The 26330-nt window shown below is 45.7% G+C and overlaps 1 long non-coding RNA gene across 1 annotated transcript; it reads left to right on the top strand.

The window, feature by feature from the left end:
• Positions 1-786: 786 nt before the first annotated feature.
• LOC141504131 (uncharacterized) lies at positions 787-4020 on the top strand. The gene is made up of 3 exons (XR_012473210.1): positions 787-871; positions 2310-2387; positions 3461-4020. It is a non-coding gene; the product is annotated as an uncharacterized LOC141504131 (long non-coding RNA).
• The last annotated feature ends 22310 nt before the right edge of the window (positions 4021-26330 follow it).

The following is a 26330-nucleotide window of genomic DNA, read 5'->3' as shown; positions in this document are numbered from 1 at the left end:
TATTACCATGAACTCCTGCGGGAGATAATCCACCTTTGTCTCCCAAATGGCTTTACTCTGAGGCCAGAGACAGGAAAAAACAAAAGGCCTTCCACACAGCACGGACACCATGCCATCAACTTGCTAGAGATTTCTTCCTGAAGTCTCTCCCAAAGCCAACTTGTTGGGAACTGGAGAATTTTTCTTCCACAGAAAGTGGCATGTAGTTCCTAGGACGTCTCCTTCCAGCCTCCGGTGCCCCTAGAGCCAGGCCGGAATTCTGCTGCAGGTTCTGTGAATGTGAATGTGATTGTGAGGGGCGCCTCGGCCTCCCGGCAGGCGTCGCCTCTCCCCGGGGGTCTCTCGGCCCCAGTCCCCCCAGGAAGGGGGCTGGGGAGGCGGTTTCTACAGAGCGGTCCGGAAGGGGTACACGTTTCCACGTGTACTCTGACGTGCATGAATGTCACATGCATTGTCGGGTGCCGTTCATCCCCAGGCTGTAGTGTTTATGATCCTAGACTCGGTCACGTGACACTGTCATCCCTGATTTCCTGTGACGGGGTCATGGCTTCCCTCTCTGGCCTGAGGTTCCTCCCCTGGAAAAGAGGAGGCTTCCCTCATGGTCATGCTGAGGCCCCGCCCACCACGGCCACCATCTTGCCCAGTGGGGGAAGGCCGGCTCCTCCTCCCCTCCCCCTCCCGCCTGTTTCCCAGCCCCTCCCCCACCCGTCCCCTCTCCCTCCTTCAGCGGGCTCCTTCGCCCCTCCCCCGTCTCTTCCGGCCGCTAGCTGCTCACTTCCTGTTTGCCTTTCCCACTAGGGACGGAAGAGGCGCCTTTCTTTCTTGGAGCGGAGTCCTGTGAGGCAGGGAGTGGCTGCGGCTCCGGACACAGGTAGGCCGCGCTTCAGCTCCTCTCACCTCCTCTGGGGGCGGCGGAGCCCCGAAGGAGCCGCGGGGGCTCCGGGAGCCATCTTGCATCCCTCTGAGCCGGAACGTGAGTGGCAGCCTCGGGCGCCCGGCCGGGGAGCGCCGTTCCCCAGGGGCTCTGCCGCCCGCGCTCCACCGGGAAGGGGCTGCGGAGGGCAGAGGGTGCCTTGGGGCAGCCCGTGTCCCTGTCCTGTGCCCCACGTGTGTCCGTGGCCTGCATCCCACGTGAGTCCGTGTTAGACGGAGCTTCTCTACACTGTGTGCACAGTGATCACGCGTGTGTATGACATGATCACTGTGCAATTACATGCCTGTGTACGGTTTCCTGTGCCGGTGTCATTGTTTCCCCTCCCGGGGCCTCTGTTTCCCCCTTGCAAAAGAGGAGGCTAACCTCGTGGCCCTGCTGAGGCCCCGCCCGGCGCGGCCGCCATCTTGCCCAGTGGGGGTAGGGCAGCTCCTCCCCTCCCCCTCCTCTGGGTGCCCCTCCGCCCCGCCCCCTCTCCCCCTGCGAGCGCCTGCCTGCTTCCCATTACCCTAGAGGGCAGAAGAGGCTCCATCCTTTCCAGGCTTGCAAGCCTTTCAGGCAGGGAGTCTCTACAAAGGTAGGCCTCAGTGTCCATCCTCACCTATCCTGGGCAGCAGAAGGGCACCCCAGAAAAACCTGCAGGAGCACTGAAGCCATTTTGCATGTGTTTGAACTGGGGACTGAGTACGAGGTGCTTCCCCAGGCTTCTCAAGCAGAAGGCCTTTACTCTTTGGCCCTCTGGCTCCTACTCCAAGGAAGGAATGGGGGGAGGAGAGATTTCTGCAGAACATTATAGATAATAAAATAACAGATATAGTTAATGAGAAAATTTTGAGCTTAGCTGATTCATGGAGACATAAATTGAGATTTTCTAAATTAATGAAGGTCCTCAATTATCTGTAGGTCAGGAGGATTATATGGAAATCATTGAAGTGTCCAGCTAGGAGGTGACCTACAAGGGAAAGGTGACCACTTGGTAACAGACCCCACCACCAAGAGCCACACTACCAATCCCCTTCCTCAAGTATGTGAACCCAGGACCTGACCTTGTGATAAAAACTAAGCATCCCCCCACCCCTGGTAGAGATTCCTCCTTGTCTCTGCCACCTCCCTGATTAACTGTCCACATGGCCTCTTCTTTAGAAAAGAGGAGATTGGCAGGCCAAAGCATCCTCTCTTGCACCCCAGCCATCACTTGGATAAGTGGAAATGGGGGAGATGTTTTGACCTTCCAAGAGAGGATTTTCCAGATGCCAAAAGCAAAGCCACACTAACTTGCAGGAAACATCACTCTTACAGCCCAGTTTACTTACTTATCCCCCAGTTTTTCCCTCCTGGATATGCATTTCTGAATTAAAATTCTCTGTCTGTCACCTAGGTTCTTTGAAAACCCATTTCTCCTCCTCCAAAGAGTTCTCTTTTTGGATCATTGGTGCTTTTGAAATACTCCCCATTGGTGAGTACAAGTGTAAAGAACCAGCAGCATAGGACTCCTGTACACCTCTTTAAGTTGGGGATTGGACACCACCCTTCCCTGTCCTTGACCATTACTTCTCACCACAAACACCCCAAAGATTTCTTAGGGGGAAAAGGAAGCACTCAACTCGTGGCAATGCTCTCCTCTCACATTCCGACCATCTTTGTTGGGGCAGGGTGGTGGGCAATCATGTGTCATAGTGTCTTCTTTCTAACTCTCCTTTCTCTTTGCACAACAATCCCAAGACCACCTTTGATTACACACACACAGACGAGGCTATTCCTGAAGATCTGAGGGCAGATTTAACCTCTAAGAACTTCAGATACATAAATGCTATAAACTTAAAAAAATTCCTTTGAAATGTTCAAGGCTCTCTTATACGTATTATGTTTTCTGAATTTTAAATTCGTTATTTTTCATTTTCTTTTGACGTGTCAGGAACTCTCTGTCACCTTGTATTGTATTTAACAGTCTTTGGATGCCAATTTCTCAGATCTCTGGCTAGCTAAAGGGGATTGTCTTGCTTGGCTTCCTCAGTTCCCTAATCTGACATTTTTACATAGTATTTCTTGGGGAATCATGTGAAACCTGTCATATATACACAAAAACCTTGGGCTTTGGAGGGTCTTCACGTTCGGATTGCAAGTGAAATTTTGTCAGTCCTTCAACATCACTGGAAGAGATTTTAGAAAATTTGGATATAAACTTAACTTCTAGCTCATGATGAAGATTATGGTGAATTTTCACGAGAAACAGAGCAACATTTCAGAAATTAAAATGATCATTCCCATGTTTTCCCAAAGCAGTTTTTTTCCTTTCTTTTTTTTTCTTTAAGTTTTTGCTAGGCAATGGTGTTAAGTGGCTTGCCCAAGTCCACACAGCTAGGTAATTATTAAGTGTCTGAGGCTGGATTTGAACTCAGGCACTCCTGACTCCAGGGCCAGCGCTCTATCCACTGCCACCTAGCTGCCCCCCAAAGCAGTTTCAATCAACTTTTTCATTACACTTATGTATTTTTAGTGATCTTATGTCCTTCTTTATCATTTCCTAAGATCCAGGAGTTTGTGCCACAGCAAACGGGCAAAGGATCCTGCACCCATTCTCCACAATGAGTGATAGCATTGAAATTCTAAGTGATGACTCTGATGGTATCCTAGAGGAAATTGCGGAAAAGGCAGTGCCTGGTCCAAGGAAGGAGGCAGAGAAAGAAGTCAAAGAAATCACTCAGCAAATGGGATCCTTGAAAGTGAGTGTTCCAGTGAGTGTTCCAGTTGTCCAAGATACGGCTACTGAGTCTTATAATACCCAGAAGGAAGAGGAAGAGCTCCCAGTGGCAGCAGCTAAGCATGAGGCGAAAGCTGGCCCAGTAGTGAGCCAGAAGGGTAGTGTGTTTTCGTACCATCCTAAAATTTTCTTGGGGCTTGGGCCGAACCGGAGAAAATATGTCCGTAAAGGCAGGCTGCTTCACAGGGATATTCATTTGTCTGATTGCCTGAAGGTAAATTGTCCAGACTACTTCTATCCATGGCACAGGTGTAACTCAAAGAAACATGGGGCCACGAGTCATCGGAATCGCAAACGGGTGTACACTAAGATTGTGGATGAATCTGGTAACCGGGTCAGTACATTTCCATTTCCAAATCCTGAATAAAATCCTGGCAACACTTGAATTCCTTTCCTTTCCAGGGCTTGAACTGATTTTTATATTATTATTATTATTATTATTATTATTATTATTATTATTTTTTTTTTTTTTTTAATACACTTTGGGGCTTAGGCAAAGAGTTGGAATGGTCTTAAGAGTCAAGTCAAAAGATCATTCCAGGGTTAGAGAACAACAGCCCTTCCTAGAAGATTCCATCATTTGAAGATATTATTTTTGTTAAAGAGAATAAGCAATTTCTTCCCTATCATCTTTCCATTGTCAGTTATTACTACAGGCCAGTTTAGAAATGTTTAAAATTTTGCAAAGTGTAAGGAGCCTCATTTTCTTTTTTTTCCTAGTTTTTTTGTTTCTGTAAGGCAAACGAGGTTAAGTGGCTTTCCCAAGGCCACACAGCTACGTAATTATTAATTGTCTCAGAATGGATTTGAACCCAAGTATTCCTGATTCCAGGGCCGGTGCTTTATCCACTGTGCCACCTAGCCGCCCCTGAGCCTCATTTTCTAAAGTCAGCAGTTTATTGTTTTTCATGTTGACTTTAATGCTCAATAGTAAAACCAAGCCTCCTCCCCTCCCCCAGCAAATAAGGGCCTGCCCCTCCCCCACACTCTGAACAATTAGGATCAATCACAAGGCCAGGCACAGTCTGCATTTGAATGTGTGTGTGTGTGTGTGTGTGTGTGTGTGTGTGTGTGAATTTGGGGCAAAAGGAAGGGAAATGAAGAATCAGAAAGAAGTCACTATGGCACATAGATGCCCACCACCCTGCCCCTACAAAGATGGGTAAAACGTGAGAGGAGAGCACTGCGCTGAGTCGAGTGCTTCCTTTTCCCCTAAGCAATCATTGGGGTGTTTGTGGTGAGAAGTAGGGGTCAAGGACAGGGAAGGGTGGTGTCCCATCCACAACTTACAGAGTCCTACAGGAGTCCTGTGCTGCTGGTTCTTTACGCTTGTACTCATCCAAAGGGGAAGCTGTGAAAAGCCACTTGGTGTTTGTGCAAATGATCCGGAAAGACAATTCTTTGGATGAGGAGAAATGGGTTTTCGCCAGGACCTGGGTGCCAAACAGAATTTTATCTCAGAAATGCACATCCAGGAGGGAGAACCCGGGGGTAAGTAAGTAGACTTGGCTATTATGGTGATGTTCCCTGCAAGTTAGTGTGGCTTTGCTTTTGGCATACGGAAGATCCTCTCTTGGCAGGACTAGGCATCTCCCCCATTTGCCCTTATCCCAGTGATGGCTGGGGTTCAGGACAGGATGCCTTAGCCTTTTAGTCCCCTGGTTTCTAAAGAAGAGGCCATGTGGGCAGTCACTCAGGGAAGCAGCAGAGACAAGGAAGAATATCTGCCGGGGGTGGGGGTGGGGATGGGGAGTGCATAATTGTTATGAAAAGGTCAGGTCCGGCCCTGGATACTTGGGAGGGGTCTGGTATTGTGATGACTGGGGGGGGGGGGGTGATTTCTGCCACCTCTCCTTTGTAGTTCACCTCCTGAACTGCCACTTCCCCAATTTCATTCTTACCTTCCTGAGTGCTAGGATAATCCAGGACTTTCATTAATTAATAACTTCTTAATTTATGTTTCCATCAATCAGTGAAGCCCAGAGCACCCACCCTTCTTCTTGAATATTAGTTATTCTAATGAATTAGATTGCAGCCCAATAGGATCATGTAGGCAACATGCAGTTATATGCTATGACTGGAGATCCAGTACAGCACAGTGTGTCATGGAGCATTATTATTACCCATATTAACTATGAATCCTATAGCACTTAATTGGGGATCATGCCCCCTCACATATACACCCTGACCTCCCCCCACAGTTAGGATCAATCACAAGACCAGGCAGAGTCTTCATGTGAGTGGGGGTGTGTGATGTGTGCGAAGGTTCCTCCCCGCCCCCACCACATAATGGCCTGCCCCTCCCCCATACTCTCTATGTAGGAGTCGATCACAAGCCCAGGCATAGTCTGCATATGTGTGTGTGCATGGGCACATGCATGTGAGTTGTGTGTGAAGGCTCCTCCCCTCCCCCAGCAGATAAGTGCCTGCCCCTCCCCCTTTCCTGACCAGTGGATAAGGGGCCTGAGTATTGTCCCCTACCTCCTCTGTCTTCCTCTGCCTCTGCTTCTGTCTCTGCTCCTGCCCTTCTCCCTCCCTGCCCGAGGGACCTTAAGGGGTCACCTCCGCAGAGCCCCCAGGGCCAAACTTCCCAGGCAGGAGCCGCTCTGCCCCCTAGGCAGGAAAGGATGCCTGTGGATGACATAGGAAGGGGCAGAGAGAGGCAGGCAGGGGGGTAGAGGGCCTCCCCAGGGAAGGGAGCAGGGAGGGAGGCCCTGAGGGTTGATCTGCCCCTGTAGTTTGGGCAGTGGTATCAGAGATCCAGAACGGGAAGTCATCTAGGCCATTTTACAGGGCAGGAAACTGAGGCTGGAGAGGACAAGGGGCTTCCTCAAGGTCACACTGGTAGTACTATAAAGAGCAACACTTGAAGCTGGTTCCAGAGGGGGATTCAGTAGGCTCTCAGGAGTTTATCCAATCCCAATCTAAACGTGTCACAGTTTTTTCTTCCCCTCTTCCCCCTGGAACTATTCCTATTATATTCTTTTGCCAGAAATGGTCCAGGACAGTTTTGAGGTTGACTGTCCACATCACCCTCAACTCCTTTGAGGAGTTTGAGGACTGGGAGAGGCAAGTTGGGAATTTTGTATTCTGACCTTTCTAGGTAGCCAGAGTACAGCCAGGTGGCAGTATTTACGAATTTAAAGGGAATTTGTCAGAGCATTGTCTCTTTTGTTTTGGGAGTTCCCCTTCCAACTTAAGTAAATTAAAAGGGATGGAACTTTAGGGGCAACTAAAGGGTATATGGCTTTAGACTTGGGTACCTCCACTGGTGTCTTACTCACAAAACACAAGGGATGCAAGTTGGTGAAAGTCAAAATAAACGAAGTGGGCCTAATCACCACGTGCTGATATGTGTTTGGATGAACCCCATAGAGCTCATTCATCAGTATTTATATCTAGATCTCCTATAGATCTTGTCAATGGCCAATGAGTTGTTGGACTCAGAATGAATTGGAGGTAGGGAAATCGGCCAGGTTGCCTTTGGTTGCTTGCCAACTTCCTTTAATGACCCTAACTTTTTCAGAAATAAATCCTCCTAGTATTAATATCAGTTTTTTACTGGTGTTCTATAATTACAGGTTTCTGAAAGCTACAACAATGTGGCAAGAATGAAAAAATGAACATTCCTCACTGACTGATGAGGAGAGCAAGAGTAGGCTGCAGTGTACCACAAAGATTGAGCAATGAAGAAGAACAAAAGCCAAAGATGTTTTTAAAGAGATCTACGATCACAAAAGAAGATGGATTGGTCCCTTAAATAAATAAGGGGTAACCAGTTGACAGCCCCCATGCTTCCTTGGTCTCTTTATAAAGTTCAGTAGAAGTTGAGGGTGCCAGTCATCATGCTGTACTATTGATGATCACATCTTGCCAAACAGAAATCCTGTTACTTCCACTATTCTCTCCGTTTGCTCCCATTCCTGCACTGTTCCGTGGAACCAGAGGCAATGATAGAATTATGCTGATTGGGTAAACTATAAATTTGTTCTTTACTCTCAGTCGATCATTTACTGAAATAAAGACAGTTCATCTCTTTATCCCTAATCATCCTTATTTGCTGTTTGAAACCTTCTCTCCTTAAGCCTCCCATGAAGATCTCTTGCCCACTTTGCCTCACTAGGTGCCTTCATGGAAAAGTCCTCCGCGCCCCCCCCCCCCCTTCTCCTTATCTCATGCTCTCTAAGCCACAATACCCTTCACTTTCCTCTTCTGCCATAGTCTGAGATAATGAGATGGCCCTCCAGCTTGCCAAGGCCAAGCACATCACATGTGCCTTTGCCTTCTCATCCAACAAATTACTCCCACTCTTATCCCTATTCTTGCTATAATCTTCAGTTTCTCCTTATTTATTAGTTCCTGTATTGTTGCCTACAAACACACTCCTATCTCTCCAATCCTTAGAAGAGTAAGAAACCCAATATAGTCACTTAAAGCAAGACCTCGAGTTCATTGTGGCTCAGATCATAAACTTCTTACTGAAAAATTCGAATTTAAATTAAAGAAACTAGGCAGTCTTCACCTAGAAGGTTATTTTTCATCTAAAATGTAGGTATTTGTGCATTCCTGTTCATTAGCATGTCTCTCCCCATAGAATATGAGCTCCAGGGGAATGGGACTATTTCTACTTTCCTTTGAGTCTCTATTTCATAGCATAGTGACTGCCACAAATTTGGGATTTTCTTGAGTGATAGAAGACATGTTGGAATCTAAAATCAATAAGGCTTCTTAACTGGTTAGATCTAAGAGGGAAGATTCAATGATAAGATTAAGGTTTTGAACACAGGAGACTGAAAGAAATAGTGAATGCAGAAGATGGAACTACTTTGGTGGAAAGATGATCAGTTTACTTTGTGGTACATTGAATTTGAGGTATTGGTGAGGCATCTATGGTATGAAGCCCCAAGGGCTATGTGGGGCTGGAGGTCAACAACATTTATATCAATTTGGGGGCCATCTGCATAGAGGTGCTGTTTGGAGCTATGACAGTGAAAAAGATTATCAGTGGAAACTGTGGATGAGAGAATGCAAGAGGAAGAATATTTTAATAAATAGTTATCTTAATGAGCCAAGATCCACCTCCTCACTGTCCCATTTAAAATTCCTTCCCCAGCTAAGAACCCAAGGAAAACAAAACTCAGTACAAACATGTAGAGTTAAACAAAAACAGAGTTTCCCATTCAAAAAGCAATTCTTCACGAAGGGTCCTTCATCACTCTATCAGGAGAGGTTACCATGTTTTATCAGTAATCTGCCAGAATCCTGGTAGCTCATTATGCTGATAAGAGTTCAGCACAAATGTATGCCATAATATTTATATGCCATATTTTGGTCATCTATCCCTCAATTTATGAGTTCTATCAAATTCCCAATTTTCCCTACCTCAAAAGGAGCTAAAATATTTTTGTGCATCCTTAGAGTTTGTTTTGTTTAGCACTAATCCCTCCATTAATCTTCTCAGTTTCTACTTACCCCTTCCACTTTCTTCTCTTTGCTTCTTTTTTCCTCTGGTGAATGAAGTGTATTTCTATACCGAGCCCTGTATATGTTCTTCCTTCTTTTGACCAGTTCAGATGAGAATGCAGTGCAAGTGTTAGCCTCTCTTCCTCACCCCTTCCTCCTTGCTTGCATAAATAACTATTTGTTCACTTTTTATCATGTGAGATAGTTCTCCTTAACTTTCCCTTCCAACCTCCCCCACCCAAAGGATTCCTCTGCCCCTCCCTTTCCATTTTTTCCTTAAGGTTAAGACATGACAGAACCAATGCCAGGTTTTGTCAAATTGAATTCGCTCTATGAGCCTTGATAATGATATAGTACATAGGGGACACATGCATCATGTTCCCATATTAGATTATAAGCCATTTATCATGTATTAATTCTTTATTGTTGTTCATCCCTGCTGACATTTTTGTTTCTCTTCACTCCTTTGTTTGAACTACAAAGTTTTTCTGCTACTCTTGTCTCATCATCAGGAATGCTTAGAAGTCCCCTATTTCATTAAATGAAATATACCTATTTGCTCCTATAGCATTATAATTAGTTTTTCCCGAATGTTATTCTTGGCTGTTAACTCATATCCTTTGCCTTATGCAATATAACACTTTAAATTTTTTGCTCATTTTTAGTGGTGGTTGATAAATTATGTGTGCTTTTCACTGTGGCTCCTTGGTAAGTCAAAATTTTGGCTTTGACTCTGAAACTCTGGATTTTGAATGTGGTGTTTCTGGGAGGTTTCATTTCAGGATTTCTTTCATGAGGTGACTGGTGGATTCTTTGTATTTCCACTTTAGCCCTCTGAATCTAAGGATGTGGGCAACAATCTTTTAAGGTTTCCTAAAATATGACATCTAAGTTTTGGGTTTTTTTAGCCATAGTGTTCAGATAGTCAAATAATTCATTTCTTCTCTAAGTTTTTGCTTAACAATGGGGTTAAGTGACTTGTACTTGGTCACACAGCTAGGTAATTATTAAGCATCTGAGGACAGATTTGAACTCAGGTCCTCCTGCCTCCTGGCCAGTGCGTGCTCTATGCACTGCATCACCTAATTGCCTAATTGACCCTAGTCAAATAATTCTTTAATGTTTTCTTTTGTCAATCTCTTTACAGGTCTGTTGATTTTGGCAGGTGAAGCCTTACATTTTCTTCTATATTTTTAGCCTTATATTTGGTTTTAATATTTCTTGTTGCTTCATGATGTCACTGGTTTCTATTTGGTCTATTCTAATGAGAGCTTGTTGCTTGGACAAGATTTTATACCTTGTGCCAAGCTGATAATTTCCTTTCCAATTCTTTCTTTTATAGCTCTCGTTTCTTTTTGAGTATTTTTTCCTCCAGACATCTTATTTAATTTATTTAGTTTTATTTTTACAGGGGCTTTCTTTCTTTTTGAAAACTATCATATTTTATGTTTTACAATTACATGTAAAAGATGATGCTCAACATTGAATTTTTGTGTGATTTTGAGAAGTTTCAGCTTTTTTTCCCTTCTTCCCTTTCATTCTCCCTCCCCAAAAGAGCAAGAGATCTGATATGTTATAGACGTACAATCGTATTAAACATTTTTCCACATTAATCATATTGTGAAAGAAGAATTAGAACAAAAATTGTAAAACGAGAGAGAGAAAAAAAATTTTTTTAAGTGAAAATAGTCTGCTTTGGTCAGCATTCAGACTCCATAGTTCTTTTTGTGCATGTGGATGGCATTTTCCATCAGAAGTCATTTACAATTGTCTTTAGTACTGAATTTCAACATTCATTTTCTGTAAAATTTTGAGTTCCACATTTTTCTCCCTCCCTTTCTTCCCCTCTCCCTAGACAGCAAGTGGTCTCATATAGCTTTTACCCATCTCTTTTAATTTATAAGAAAATTTCTCTAATTTTCTTTTTTAATTTTAAATTCATTTTCAACATTCCTTTTAATAAGATTTTGAATCACGCATTTTCCTCCATGTGACAGTGAGCAATTTGATATACATTACATATGTATAATCATGCAAACATATTTCCATATTAGTCATGTGAAAGAAGAAACAGAAGAAAGGAAAATCTATGAAAAAATAAAGTGACAATGGTATGCTTTGATCTGCATTCAATGTTGATCACTCCTTTCTCTGGATGTGGATAGATAGCATTTTCCATCATGAATCTTTTGGAATTGTCTTGGATCAGTGTATGATGGAAGAGAGCTAAATCAATCGTAGCCGATCACCAGCAGGGTTGCTGTAAATGTGTCCAATGTTCTAGCACACTTTACTCAGCATCAGGTTCATGTAAATCTTTCCAGGTTTATTAAAAAAAACATTTTTAAACTTAAATTTCATTTTCCTTAGAAATAGTAGTTGAGGGGCAGCTAGGTGGCACAGTGAATAAACAGAGCACCGACCTTGGAGTCAGATGTGCCTGGGTTCAAATATGACCTCAGACGCTTAATAATTACCTAGCCGTGTGGCCTTGGGCAAGCCACCTAACCCCGTTGCCTTGAAAAAAATCTAAAAAAAAATAGTAGTTGAGTTTGTGGCCAAGCTGAGCTTTCTCTCTGATCTTTCTCAGAGTTTGTAGATGTTTTGGAATCATTTTCTTTTTCTGGGTTTGTGTTTTGAGCTTACCTTCCATAAGAATAATTCATTATGGTAAGGTTCTTTTCATTGATCTCTTGTTTTTCCAACCGACTTCCTAGTTTTAGATTTGGTGTTAAATTTACATTTTGCGCTATACTTCCAGTGGGAGGGTCTCGGTTATGGCTGTCCCTGCTTTCTTAAGTATCAAATGATATATTATTTCAGGATTTCCGGGTGCATCTAGGACCCCACCAGCTTTCATTCCTGGGAGTCCACTTCAGAGCAAAGTTGGATTGCTGTCAAAGATGAGGCTTTCCTAGATGACCTTGTGAGGTCTCTCACAGCCCTAAATCCATCTTGCTCTGTGTGGGGGTAGCATCTCTGTCACCCCTCCCCCTCCTTGTTTCTCTGCTCCTCCACCTCCTTCTGGGTGCTCCTCTGATCCTCCTCCTTCTCTTCCAACTTCTTTCTGTGCTTCCCCCTATCCCTAGGGGAAAGAACAGGCTCCTTCCTTTCTGTCTTTGGATGCCATTGAGGTAGGGAGTCTCTGAGGGTCTCCTGAGAGAAGTAGGCCTCATTTTTCATCCTTCACTCTCCTGAGGGGGGATGGACAAGGACCTGGGTTCTGGAAAGGGTAGAGCCACAGAAATAGTCTCTAGGGGCTCTAAAGTCATTGTGGGTGGGTTTTAGCTGAAATTTGAGTACTAGTAGGAGCTGCCTCAGGCCAATCAGGGGCTGTGACCTTTACCAAGTGGCCATCTAGAAGCAGAAACGGGAGTGGTGGGTGGGGAGGAGGGTTATGTAGGGGCATTCAATGGGGAGAATATATTGTATTATATAGTGTACTATATTATTATTATTATTATTATATCATATTTTATTATATTATGATATCTCAGTGTGAAAGAGGGGTGGTATTTCCCCTTCTTGGACCTCAGTTTCCTGCCCTGTAAAAATGGAGGTTTTCCTAGATGTCCTTATGAGGCCCCATCCAGCTCTAACTGCATCTTGCCCAGTGGCGGGGTAGTGCAAACCCTCTATCCCTCTCTCTCCTCCTCCTTCTCCCTCTGGGTCCTCCTCTGCCCATGCCCCCTCTCTTCCTACCTCTTTCTGAGCTCTCCCTGCTTCCCATTCTCCCTGGGATTGCAGGTTCTTTCCTTTCAGTCCTTGGACACCTTTGAGGGAGAGAGTCTCTGAGGGGCTCCTGAGAGAGGCGGGCCTCAGTTCTCTTCCTTTTCTATCTTTGGGAGGGGCAGTGGGAATTCTGCCCCCCCCCCACATGAACAGCTGTGAATGTTCTGGGTTAAAAGGGTAGTGGAACCCCAGAAGCACCCTCTAGGGTCATTGCGGCCAGCTGGGTTGGGTTTTAACCGGGTGTGATAATGAGGTGTTGCCTGAGGCCTCTCAGGGTTGGCCGAAGCCATTACCAAGGGCCCATCTCATCCCTCCTCCAATGTGGAAGAGGGAGGGGAGGTTTCTGTACTCACTAGGGAGATTAGTAATAATAAATCACATTATCATATGATGTTGTGTTGTAGTATTTTGTAGAATAATTTGATGCTAATGATTATTCTACATTTGATATAAGATATTGCAACAATATTATACCATGTATCATTTACAACATGCTCTATTATGATTATTATTTTATCTGTTATACAAATGATATTTCCTGAAGGACTAAGCCCTCTACATTGAGGTGATTCCTGGAGACAGTGGTGGTAATGCTATTTATTAATGGATATGTAACTTCATAAAGTGATCCCAGGATTACCCTAGAGCTCAGGGTGACAAGGGATCCCCCATCCACCACTGAATTAGGTGAGCCCTAGTCTATTATTGGCCTGGACGAAAGGCGCTAGGGGGCTCGGGCTAGGCCCTTAGCTACCTACTCACTTTCTACCTGGCACCCTCACTATTCCCCCCCTAGTCATCCACCCCATTAGCTTGCTGACAATAGCCCCCTAAAATGGCCATGGACATGCTAGGCCCTTAGACTATACAAGGAGTACTGCAGAGGGTCTATCCAGCCAGGGTCAGAGTAGGAAGGGGCTGGATGATCATTCTGTACCCCAAACCTAACTCCCCTCATTCTTCTCAATCTACCCAACCAAAGGTAGAACATTGATGTGAACATCACAAACAATGAGTTCTGGCCCCAGTGCTGCAATGAATGAACTATAGGAGATCAAGGGTAATATTTATGATGCTCAGTTTGTGGCAGGGTGATTTGATTAATGGACTTCTGGGAGTTGGAAATTGAGAATCACTTGTGCCTTCTGAGAAAATGACTATCCCCCCAGCAAAATATGTGTTCCCCAAGGGCCAAAAGGGTTTTATTTTTTCTTGCTGGGCTTAGGGAGCCCAGTACCCGGCCCAGAGTTGGCATCATGCACAGGCAGATTTTTGTCGTCAACAAAGAGACTGCACTCGTGGCCACAGGACCCCGTGTGGTCTGTCAGTCTAGTAACCAATTTAGGGCAAGAGAAGTCTCTCTTGTGACTCTCCTAGTATGGTAATAATCCCATTCATTCATCCCCTTTTTTCCAGGTTTGTACAGGATAAAACTTGGCTGGGAGAGGACTCCAAAGGCAAGTTGCCCATCGCGATTAAAGCACGAGTGTGGTGGTTGGTAATACCTGGACCCCAGGGACGTTGGTGTCTGTAGCCATTCAAAGCTCTGTCCTGACCAGGCTTCCCTCCCCTCCTTCCCTCCCATGGCTAGTTTTCTGCTTTGGAGAGAAGTTCTGGGTTAGGTCCAGGCCCAGTCTGAATCCAGCTCCAGTTTGGGTCCCTGGCCTTGCCCCAGAGGCAAGGACTTCTCTTCCTGTTCCCAGGCCTGCCCCTGCTCACTGCCTCTGGAAGGGCTCAGTCAATGTGAGGATCCAGAGGGAAGGGGCCCATATGGAAGTTCTTAGGCCTTTCTCCAGAGAGGGAGGGTCTCTGTGCCATTGAGCCCTTGGCAGGCCTTCTTTGCCTTTTTGGAGTCGTGAATCCCAGGGCCAATCTGGGAAGGTATTGCTCAACTGCACTTGGGAGTTAAATCGCAAAGCCTCAAGTTAGGATGCCTTGCTTCCCCCCTCCCCTGGGTAAACATTTCATTTCTCTTTTTTTTCCTCTGGCTTAACCATCCCAAAGCCCAGGGCCTGGAGAAAGGGAAGGAACCAAGCTGTGCTTCATCTCTGCAGTGGACCTGACACTGTGCTAAAGTCTTATCCAATTATCTCACCATCCTAGGAGGCTGCTGATATTCTTATTCCCATTTGACAGTGCAGAAAACTGAGGTAGATAGGTGAAATGGCTTTGCCAGCATCCCAGGTAAAAAGTCATGGAGACCAACTCTCAACTCAGGTCTTCCTTTGGATTCGGTTCTGGTGTTTTGGAATTCTCTTTCCCCAACTGCTCATTTCAGTACACATTGCCCTTTATTTGTGGAGTGATACCTACCGCCCCACATAACCTCCCATGGAAACGGGCTTGTATAAACCTAGAGGAGTGAGCACACCATCTAAACCTGCTGTATGACCATGTACAAGCAAATTAATTTCCATTTGTTTTAACCCCCTTACTTCTCCCATCCCTGAGAACAAACCCTCCATTATAAAAAAGTAAGAATTTTTAAAATTCTGATTTATATTGAAATTCAAATTTATATTTATTTTATCTAGTATCATGCTTTGATATTGTTATATAATCTTTTATCATTATATCCTAATTAATATTATTATGAAAACAATTATGTTTTACAGAAATATATATTATAGAATTATTCTAAACTAATTAAATATTATTCAAATTTAATGTAACTTTAAAAAAAAAAAACATTTGTGACCCATTTAGAGGCTCTTTTACTTCTTCCTGGGATCTCTTACATGACCCTCCTCCCTCCTCTTGTAGCTTTAGTTCCCTTAGACTACGGCCTGCTTCAATGCCAACTGCTTGTTTTAATATTGATTTGCTTTTCCAGCTACATGAAATGGTAGTTTTCAACAATCTTTTTTTTACAAGGTTTTGAGTTTTACATTTTTCTCTCTCCCTTCCTTCCCCCCACCCCCTGACAGAAAGCCATCTGATATGGGCTCTACATTTATAACTAGGTTGATGCCTCCCTTTTCTGAAAGATTTTCCTTCCTTACTAGGGTGCCCACGCCCTTCTTGCCCAATTGTTTGTGAGACTGTAGGGGGTTAAGGGAATTGCCCACATTCACACAGCTACTAGGTGTCAATTGTCAAAGGTCAGAGTTGAACCCAAGTTTCATCTGATTCTATGAGCTGGGCTCTATCGACCGGGTCACCATGCTTCCTCTATCATCATCATTGTTGTCGTCATCATCATCACCATCATCATTGTTATTATTATTATTATTATTATCATTATTATTTTTATTATTTTTATTATTACATCATTATTATCATAATGTCTAAAAGCTACAATCCACATATTGGCTCCTCAGGTCTTGAGCAAGCTCTCAGGAGACTCCAGGGCAGGGCCTTCAACCTCCAATAAAACAAATCCCTGCAGGCCAGCATTAACTTGTTTTGTTGCTGTTATTTGTCTTTGGTTCTTGACGAAGATCCTGAGATCAGGGAGGTTGTGCCATGACATTAAAAGTGAATTGGATCTGAGTGAGGGGGGGGGTCCCTGTAAAAAGTCACCAGCCTCTCTTTCTCCTTTGAAGCCATTTGGGACATAAGGCCAGATAAGATCAACAGGACTGGAGATGGCTCTGGATGAACTGGGGGACCTTGCATTTTAAGGGTATCAATTTGTCTAAGGCCATACCCATTCAGTGAGTTTGGTGAGGCAAGAAAGAAGGGATGCAAAGAATGGTCTCTTTTACCTAGACTCCCCTAAAAATCAGTTTGGGAGAGGAAGACCCTGAGGATTTCTGGCCCAAACAGAAGTGATTGCAGGCTTCATTTACTCTGAGCCAATCAGGCCTTGGGCTGGGACTTCTTGTTGACCAATCACTGAGAGCCTGGGTGATCTGGGTCCTTTAAAGCCTGCGCTATCTCCCCAGGTCTCAGAGATCAAAATGGTAGTCAGGAAGACTCCACTTGCTGAATTCACCTGGGACCTCAGACCCTAAGCTATGTGAATGTGAACAAGTCACTTTGCCCTCTTTGCCTCAGTTTTTCATATTGCCTTAGAAATGGCCAGGTGAGCATCTCCCTGTTGCATTCATGTTTTTCTTCTGCTCTGCATTTCCCACTTCCATGGCAACCTGCTTTGGGCCTCCTCCACCTCAGGTGACTCTGCCACTTCAGCTGTCAGCAAGTCTGACTGGAAAGGGCAGAGAAAGGGCCAGCCTCCAAGGGGAGAAGTAAAGGCACTTTGCTTCCCAAGCCCAGGAAAGCCCAGCTCCAGTCTCCAATCAAACCTGCCAGGAGAGCTTCCATGGCTTCAGCAGAAAACTGACTCCTATTCTCCTTTATCCTCTATTCTAGGAGACCAGGTCTTTCTTGCCCAGCCTCCTTGGTAGTGACAGCTGACCAGTTTCAGCCACTGGAGCCCCTCTTGGCCCTCCACAGCCTCTTGGCTGCACTTTCAGCATGGGACAAGTTGGGGAGAGGGGGGAAATCCCTCAGTAGACTTTCTCCCCATCTTTCCCACATCATCCTGTCCCAGAGAGAGCAAGACTACCCCCATGCAGCCCTGATGGCTTAGTTTTCCTTTCCAGTGAAGAGTGGTGGAAGAAATGGTGCTTAAAAAAGATGAAAGATGGAGGGGTGTTTGTAGGCCACAGAAGATCGGGGGCCATGGACCAGATGATGGCAAAAAAGGGTCAGAGGTAGAAAAACAAGGGGAGGAAGAAGGAGCAGCAGGCTGACTGTTTCCAACAGGACTGAGAGAAAGGATGGCCCCAAGTAGGGAGCCTGGGCAACTAGAAATAGAGAGAGCCAAAGCAGAAGGAGATTTGTGGAGAGGACAGTGAGTCCATTCAGGCCTTGCATGGCTGTACCTTTGATGGCCCTTGTTTAGAGCCGAAGTCAGGTGGAGGAATGGGAATGGGGAGGAGAGAAAAATCAAGCAAGGGGGAGACAGGAGATATGGCCTAAATCAGTCCTGGCCATTCCTTCAGGTGACCCTACACAGGTTGCTTCGCTCCCATCTAATTTTTGCTACTTTGTGGTGGTACCCAAGGACCCCTTTGTTTAAGGAAAGAGAGCCTAGTGCCCTTAGGCCCATCAGCTTTCTTGGACGATGAAGCCATCATCCCTCCACATCATGCTCCCTCCTCATGTCTCTAGTGACTCTGTTTTCCTGCTATCCTTCCCACGGTCTCACAGCTGTTTCCAAGAGGTTTCCAGGCCACAAGTGTAGTTGCCTTGCTGTTACCAAAAATGAATAGCCCCTCTAAAATGTCTGAGAAAAAAAAAGAATGTGGTTGTGAGGAGATCCAAATGCCTGGGGGAGACAGAGTAGCAGAAGGAGGTGGTTTATACTGATCTTGAGTAGAAAATGTAGGCGAAGACAAGTGGCCAGAAGGTCAGAAGCAGGCATGATGGGAAACAATGGCAGGGTGTCTTTGGCCTCGATGGAAGTGGATCAGGTTGGCTCTGGCCATGGGGAATTCCTACAATCTGGAGGTTTCCAAGCAGAGTGGGACAACATGATGCATTTTGATTGCCAGTTAACCCTTAAGGCAGAGACACTAGTTACTGCAACCCTATCCTCCATTACTCAACACTCAAGCTTCTGCACACATGGAATCCAACTTTCTTAGTCAAATAGAACAATACAGATAACATCCCTACCTCGGAAGGAAGAGGTAACCTGCTTCCTGGAAGCTGTGTCTTCTTCCAAGGTGGGGACACAAAAGTCTGCCTAATTGCACACAGCCTGCATATAAGCAACGCAACTCAGGGCGCAAGTTTTTTTTTTTTTTTTTTGGGGTGGGGGGAGTGGGAAGCAAGAGTGTGTCCCAGATTGTACTTGGGAACAGGCTACTCACTGGATGGGGCCTCCCGGCCTTCACCTACTTCTATGTTTGCGTGCTCTGATTGGTTTACCAGATACATCATTGGTTAATTGTTCATCACTTAAGCTCCTGCTCACGGTTTTCATTATTATATTTTTTTTCTTTGGGGTCTGTCTGCTCAGAGGGTCTGCATACACCTGTGTGCCAGCTTCTAGGTCCTAACACACAACTCATTATCTTCTCTTGAAAATCACCTGCCTCCAAAACCCTCGATCACACCGAGAGGTGCCAACCCAAATGCGTGTGTGTGTGGGGGGGGACTCTGCTGAACTGACCACGTTCCCACTGAATCTTTTTTTTAGGTTTTAGCAAGGCAAATGGGGTAAGTTATTTGCCCAAGGACACACAGCTAGGTAATTATTAAGTGTCTGATGCCAGAATTAAACTCAGGTATTCCTGACTCCAGGGCAGATGCTCCATTCACTGGGCTACCTAGTTGCGCCTCCTCCTCTTTTAATTGGACACTTGAAACTACTATCCACCCAGGGGCTAGATGGCCATGTTTCTGGCATGTCCTCCTCCCCTGTGGTTGGGCTGCATGACAGTCCCTTTCAATTCTCAAATTCTGTGCTTCTTTGGCAAAAATGGAAGCACCATTCATGACCAAAAGGCCACCCCATTATGGCTGAGAGAAAGGGGCCACTCCTAACTTTGATCCCTCTTGTTCCCAGCCAATCTTGTTCAATGCTGGCATTTGGAGATCTTCACCAGAACCAGACAAGCCACAGATCATTAATTAAGAACTGTCGGTCTTGATTAAGGGCTAATGTTCCTTCCACCAAGTGAAAGTTGGACAGTTAAAAGGACACCTATGGGAGGGACCAGACAGGGCATCAATCAGCAAAATGTTAAGCAGAGGGGGTGGCCAGCTGGACAAGCCTCTCAGCACCTTTGGCATCCCCAGTGGGGTCAGTCTGACTGGGCAGAGAGATCTAGGACCTTGTCTTAAAAACTGAGGCAACTCACTTCAATATTCCCTCATGGCTCTGCCCCTGGCCCAGACACTGGGACTAAGATCCCCTGGCACAATGCCATGTCACAGCTGAGCCACATACTCACAGTTTGCCTCCTGGAGCATCCCTCCAGGCCCGGTACTTCTGTTAGCCAAAGCATCTCCCAGAGACTGTACAGGGGACACAGGGAGATGAAGTGATTTCTCTCTGGGTTTTCTGAAAATAAGGCTCTTTCCTTATAGAAGTGTGTCTGTCTCTGTCTCTGTCCCTGTATCTCTCCCTCCTTTCCTCTCTGCTTCACTGTATGTGTGTCTGCCTCTCTGTCTCTTTCTCCATCTCTGCCTTTCTTTGACTCTATCTCAATCTCTTTGTGTCTGTCTGATTCTCTTTGTCCCCCTCTCTCTCCATCTATGGCTGTTTTGTGACTCTCAGTCTGTTTCTATCTCGTTCTCTGCATCTCTTCTCTCTGTCTCTTTTTGACTCTGTTTCTCTATCTCAATCTCTCTGTCTTTGTCTCTGGGTCTCTAATACCTTTCCCAAAGTCCAAATTTTAAGCATGGAAAGAATATCCCAAACACAAACACACACACACACACACACACACACACACACACACACTCACACAAAGACACATACAAACAATATACTGATAGATCTGTCTTAATCCCCATCCTACCCCTACCCCTTATAGAATCAGGAGACCCCTCCAAGGGGTGGCTCATTTCTCTTCTTCACATTGCCCTCCAGTAGATGAGTGACCTGTCAATGCTCACCTCTTGCCTGACCATGATCACTGAACTGAGCTTGCTCTGCATCCCCCTTTACTGTGGACTAAAGCCCCCCCCCCCGCTTTTCTCTTCTACTGCGGTTTGTACTCATTCTACTCACTCTTTCTTGAGACAACAGGGGTGCTGAGTCCCAAGGCTCTTTGGGACATTTGTCTCCCACACACCACTCTAGCCTTATTGAGGAAAATGAATTGGACTTTGGCATCAAAGAGATTTTGGATGGGAGCCACGGCAGTCCTTGGGAAACACCATGAAAAGATGCACCATCCCAGGAAGAAGAGAAAGGAGACTGATGCAAGTTGTCTATGCCAGGCAGTTCAAATCCGTTAGAGTTGATAAATAAATGGGATGTGAGAAGGGGGAAAAGAGCGGTTTAAGGTTCTGAAAAGGAGACATTGAAAGCAATAATGAAGTCAGAAGAGACAACTGCCTTTTGGGAAAGAGAACAGCCTACCTTTGTGTGGTCAGCGATGTGTCTGGTCCTGAAAACCGTTGACTCTGTGTGTCAGAGCTCTCTAAAGAGCCAGTCATGGTGAGGGTGAGGCAGGGCTCAGCTGTGGAGGGGTGTTAGGTGAAGCGAAGGAGTGGAGAAGATTCTCAAGGGAAAGCACATGATGGAGAAGGGCTAGAGGAAGCATCTTCGGAGGTCTGGAAGAGGTTGACTAGCCCCCCAGAGAAACTGAGAAGCATCAGTTGGGGAGGGGTAGGATGAGACCCAGGAAAAGGTGGTATCTACAAGGCTAAGAGAAGAAGGCATGGTCAGGATTGTTCTGTATTGCTGAGAGATCCCAGAGTATGACTGAGACAAAAGCCATTTTATAGTGATTGGGTCAGAGGGATATGTAATAGCTGTGTGATAGCTGAACCCAAAAGATCATCTTTGGAGAAGTAAACTCCTCTGAAAGACCTCAGAACTGGGACTAAGGTAGGGATTGATTCTGATGCAGACATGGGTTCCTAAGAAAAGTTGAGACCCAGGCTTGGTACACGTGTTGACTTGCTTTTGGGGGATGGTAGATGTTTTCTGAGAATTTGGGTCAGGACCCTATTAAGCTTTCAATTAAACAAGCTTTTATTCCTATAAAGAAGATACTCATCTGGATCAGTTTTCTTTATTTTTAAAAATTTCTTCTTCTTTTTCCCTTTCATTCATTACCTATTTATTTATTTATTTATTTAAGGCAATGGGGCTAAGTGACATGGCCAAGGTCCCATGGCTAGGCAACTATTAAATATCTGTGGCCGCATTTGAACCCAGGTCCTCCTGACTCCCGGGCTGGTGCTCTATCCAAACAACTGCCCATTTTTTTTTCCTTTTTTGAAAGATATTTTTAGTCAATGGTTATCTGGGAGGGAAGAGGTGAAGTGACTGTGACCATGATGTTGGTGATGTAAAAGTACAAAAACCAATTTGATTCATTATCTTTTTTGCAAGATTGGGCCATTCTCGTACATAATTGAAAGGTAATCAATGACCCCTAAAAGTAGTTTCAGTAGCTGGTGGAATCATTGTGGGAAGGCAGCCTTTCCAATGGTAGAAAAATCAAGATATCAGGACATTTTTATTGGACACAACTTGAGATAATCTTTGCTTTATGAAATCCTGAGCTTAATGTGTGCCAGGTGTCTTTATTCATAAATGCATCTGGCTGAATTCAGGTTAAAATCACATTCAAAGGGTTTGATTTGACATCTGCTCAGGCCCAGCCAGAGGATCCATTGATTCGATGGTCAGAGCATCAGGTGATCTGAAGGCAATACCTGGTGAATTGAAAAATCTTCCCCCATGCCGGACTCTCAGTATCTTGGTGTCACTTATGTATCAAAAAAGATTTTACTCATAAACATCCTGGTCCAATTTACCACCATTACCACAAGACTGTTTGGGTGGGTGGGCATTGGAGCATTTTATCAGTTTTCATTATGAATACTAATACTTTGGAAATTAGAAATGCAACACAACAGAACAGTAGTCATTGTTTTTTTGTGGTTGAGACTAAAGAGATTGAAGGAAAATATGTTGGTAATTCCGTGTAAGAATAGAAATGTATCCTGTGCACATCATCTCAGCTCCCAAGAGCTGGCTCTTAAATATTTTCCCCCATAATCCTAGATCCATCCACTCATGAGGGGGGTAGGTTACAACATAGAATTTGGAGTATTGAGGAGCTACTTGTGTAAAGGATCACATTTGTGATTTGTTGTGTTGGTGGTGCCCTACTCTGTGGGAGCCTGATTCAGGTTCTGTTAGCAGATAATGGAGTGGTTTGCCATTCTCTTCTGCAGTTCATTGACAGATGAAGAAACTGAGGCAGACATGTTGAAAGGACTAGTAAGTCCTTGAGGATGGATTGGAGCTCAGTGGGACAAAGCTTCTGGCCTTCAGGTTCTGCTCTCTGCAGCACCTTGCTACCCATGGGGGCTTTGATGCCCTGAGCAGACAAGGAAGGAGAGAAGCCCAGATCCTTAGAGGCTAGGAGGGGAGTCCTCTTTGCTTTAACTAGACTATATTTACTCCTTCACAACCTGACCCCCAGCTGCCTCTGCAGCCTCATTGGACAGCTCTACCCTTACCACCTCCTATGATCCTACCAAACTGGCCTCCACTTGGTTGCTCCCGCAGGATACCCCATTTCCCCTCTCTGTGTCTTTCTAAGGGTCCCTCAGTCTGGAATGCCCTCCCTTGTCTTCTGCACCTCCCTTTCTTTATCCTGCCCCCCAGGCCTAGCCGTGCCCTCCTTCCCCAATTTCTTCTAAGTTATGCATGTATTTATACATAGATATAATGTCTTTTTATTGTCTATTTATTGATCTACACTCACATATCCATCCCCTTTGCAGCTCTCCTTTCTCTATAATTATTCTTGGTCATTTGTGTTCTAGGTCACTTGTATTCCAGGACATTGTGTTATGTCACTTGGAATGTCAGGGTATGAGGAGGAACTGGTTCATTTATCTAACCAGAGCTCATGACAGTATCTGTCACATGGTGGGTCCTTCCTGAGCCCTTGTGATTGGTGACAGAGCAGAATGCACACATATAAGGGTGTGTCCTTTAAAAGAGCCAAATTGTGTTTCAAACTACTATCCTTTGGAGCCGGACAGGCAGCACCTAGGGCAAGGGTTCTTGGGGGAAATGGGGGTCACAGAGGCTCATTAAGGAACAGTCATCAAAGTGATGGACCATGTCACAGTATGGCTGGATAAGCACAGGTCTGGTTCTGGCTCCCAAGAGAGTGGCGACCTCTTCTTGCGCTCTTGTTTCCTCCAAGGAGGCGATGGGCAGGAAGCTCCAAAAGCAGCCCAGTACAGAAGGCCGTGGAGAAGCCTTTGTAGCAATGCAGCTTTCTGAGTGCGTCCCCAGGATGGGGAAGGTCCTTGGGGTCAGGCCTACTTTCCTGCTGCAGCTGGGGTTTAGGGTCCATCCTGGGGCTGCCATGTGGGCAGCTTGAAAACCCATACTAGTAGGGTGGAGCTTCCAGGGATCTCCTGCTGGACCAGGGCAAGAGCTTTGGGGTAGGCAAGTCTGAACTTCTTCAGGCACAGCAAAAGGCTCTTTGAGAGGCCAGAGGCCAGGGCACCTCCCCCTGATCCCAGCAAGCTATGGCTCCAGGTATCCAGGCTGAGGGCTGGCCCAGGTGGAGAGAGGCCAGGTGCAGCCCTCCCTCCCCAGGCACTGGCCCTCTCTGTCTCTCTCTTACCAAAATGGATTACAGGCTAGCCTCTGCTTAATGCCCCAGCTGACCTTAAGGTTACCACTGGATCTCTACTCACCTCCTTCTTCTGTAAACAGATGGGCTTTGACAGACAACGAGGTCTACCCTGGACTTTGAGCAAGCTGCTCCCCCTGCCCAGCCTCAGTTTCCTGCCCTGAAAAGATGGAAGCTCTGCTCATTGTACTTCTGAGGCCCCACCCAAGCCAACCTAACTCCATTTTCCCAATGGGGGTCATGCAACACCTTTGACCCCCTCCCCCTCCCTCTGAGGGCTCCTGTGCCCCTCCCCCTCTCTTCTGGCCTCTTTCAGTGCTTTTGCTGCTTCCCTTTATTCCTAGAGGGCAGAAGAGGCTCCTTCCATTCTGAGCTTGGAAGGCTTTGAGGCAGGGAGTGTCTGAGGGGCTCCTGACACGGGCAGGCCCTGTTTCTCCTCCTTTTGTAACCTCTGGGTGTGTGTGGGGGAGGAACATCTGGGCAGAGCACCAGAAAGAGCCTCTAGGGGTCCTGGGCATTGAGAGTGAGGTGCTGCCTCAAGTCTCTCTGGCTCAGCCAGGCCTTCACATGTGGCCATCTCTTCCCTAATCTGGTCTGGAATGGGGGGGGAAAGTTACTTCAAGAAATCATATTGTATTTGAATTTATGTATTTATTCCATATGAATTTATATTGTAAATATATATTGTTCTGCCTTGCATTATATTATATAGTTTTATATTATGTACATTATATCAGTGTGAAGGGAGAGCCAGGGTTTCCCCTCTGTGACTCTCAGTTTCCTCCCCTGCAAAATTTGGACACGTTCCTAGTTGTCCTTGTGAGGCCCCTCCCAGCCCTAACTGCATTTTGCCCAGTGCAGATAGGGCAGCACCTCTGCCCCCCTCTCCCTCCCTCTGTGTTTCCCCCCCCCTTCCTCCCCCTGTGTCATCTTCTGTCCCTCTCCTCCCTCTAAATGCTCCTTTGCCCCCCTCCCCCTCCCACCCTCTCGTCCTGCCTCTTCCTCTGCCCCCCTGCTTCCCCATTACCCTAGAAGACAGAACAGGCTCCTTCCATCCCGCACTTGGAAACCTTTGAGGTAGGGAGTCTCTGAGGGGCTCCTCACAAAGGTAGACCTCAATGTTCATCCTCATGTATCCTGGGAAGGACAGGGGGACTGCAGAAAAACCTGAAGGAGCACTGAAGCCATTTTGTATGTGTTTTAATTGGGCACTGAGTGTGAGGTGCTTCCCCAGGCTTTGCAAGCAGAAGGTGTTTACTGTTTGGTCATCTGGCTCTTAGTCCAAGGAAAGAATGGGGGGGGGGGGGAGGAGAAGTTTCTGCAGAACATTATAGATAATATGATAGCCAATATATTTGATGAGAAAATTTTAAGCTTAGCTGATTCATGGAGACATAAATTGAGACTTTGTAAATTAATGAAGGTCCTCAATTATCCAGAGCTCAGGAGGATTATATGGAAATAGTTTAAGTGTGCAGCCAGGAGGTGACCTACAAGGGAAAGGTGACCACTTGGTAACACCGACCCCGAAGAGCCACACTACCAGTCCCCCTCCTCAAGTATGTGAACCCAGGACCTGACCTTTTTATAAAAATTAAGCATCCCCCACCCCCGGGAGAGATTCCTCCTTGTCTCTGCCACCACCCTAAGTGACTGTCCACATGGTGTCTTCTTTAGAAACCAGGGGATTTGCAGGCCAAGGCATCCCTTCTTGCACCCCAGACATCATTTGGATAAAGGTAAATGGGGTAGATGTCTAGACCTTCCAAGAAAGGATTTTCCATATGCCAAAAGCAAAGCCACACAAAATGTGCAGGAAATACCACTCTTACAGCCAAGTATTCTTGCCCCCAGTTTTTCCCTCCTGGACTTGTATTTCTGAGTCACAATTCTACTTAGCACCCAGGTGCCAAAACCTATTTCTTCTCAGCCAAAGAGTTCTTCTTCCGGATCATTGACCCAAACATCAACTGGATTTTGAAAGCTTCCCCTTTGGTGAGTACAACTGTAAAGAACCAGCAGCATAGGACTCCTGTAGACCTCTAAGTTGGGGAAGGGACACCACCCTTCCCTGTCCTTGACCCTTACTTCTCACCATAAACACCCCAACGATTTCTTAGGGGAAAAGGAAGCACTTGACTCG

Source organism: Macrotis lagotis, unplaced genomic scaffold (assembly GCF_037893015.1).
Source record: "Macrotis lagotis isolate mMagLag1 unplaced genomic scaffold, bilby.v1.9.chrom.fasta BILBYCTG245, whole genome shotgun sequence".
Lineage (NCBI taxonomy): Eukaryota > Metazoa > Chordata > Mammalia > Peramelemorphia > Peramelidae > Macrotis > Macrotis lagotis.
This window is presented reverse-complemented; position numbering and strand designations above follow the sequence as displayed.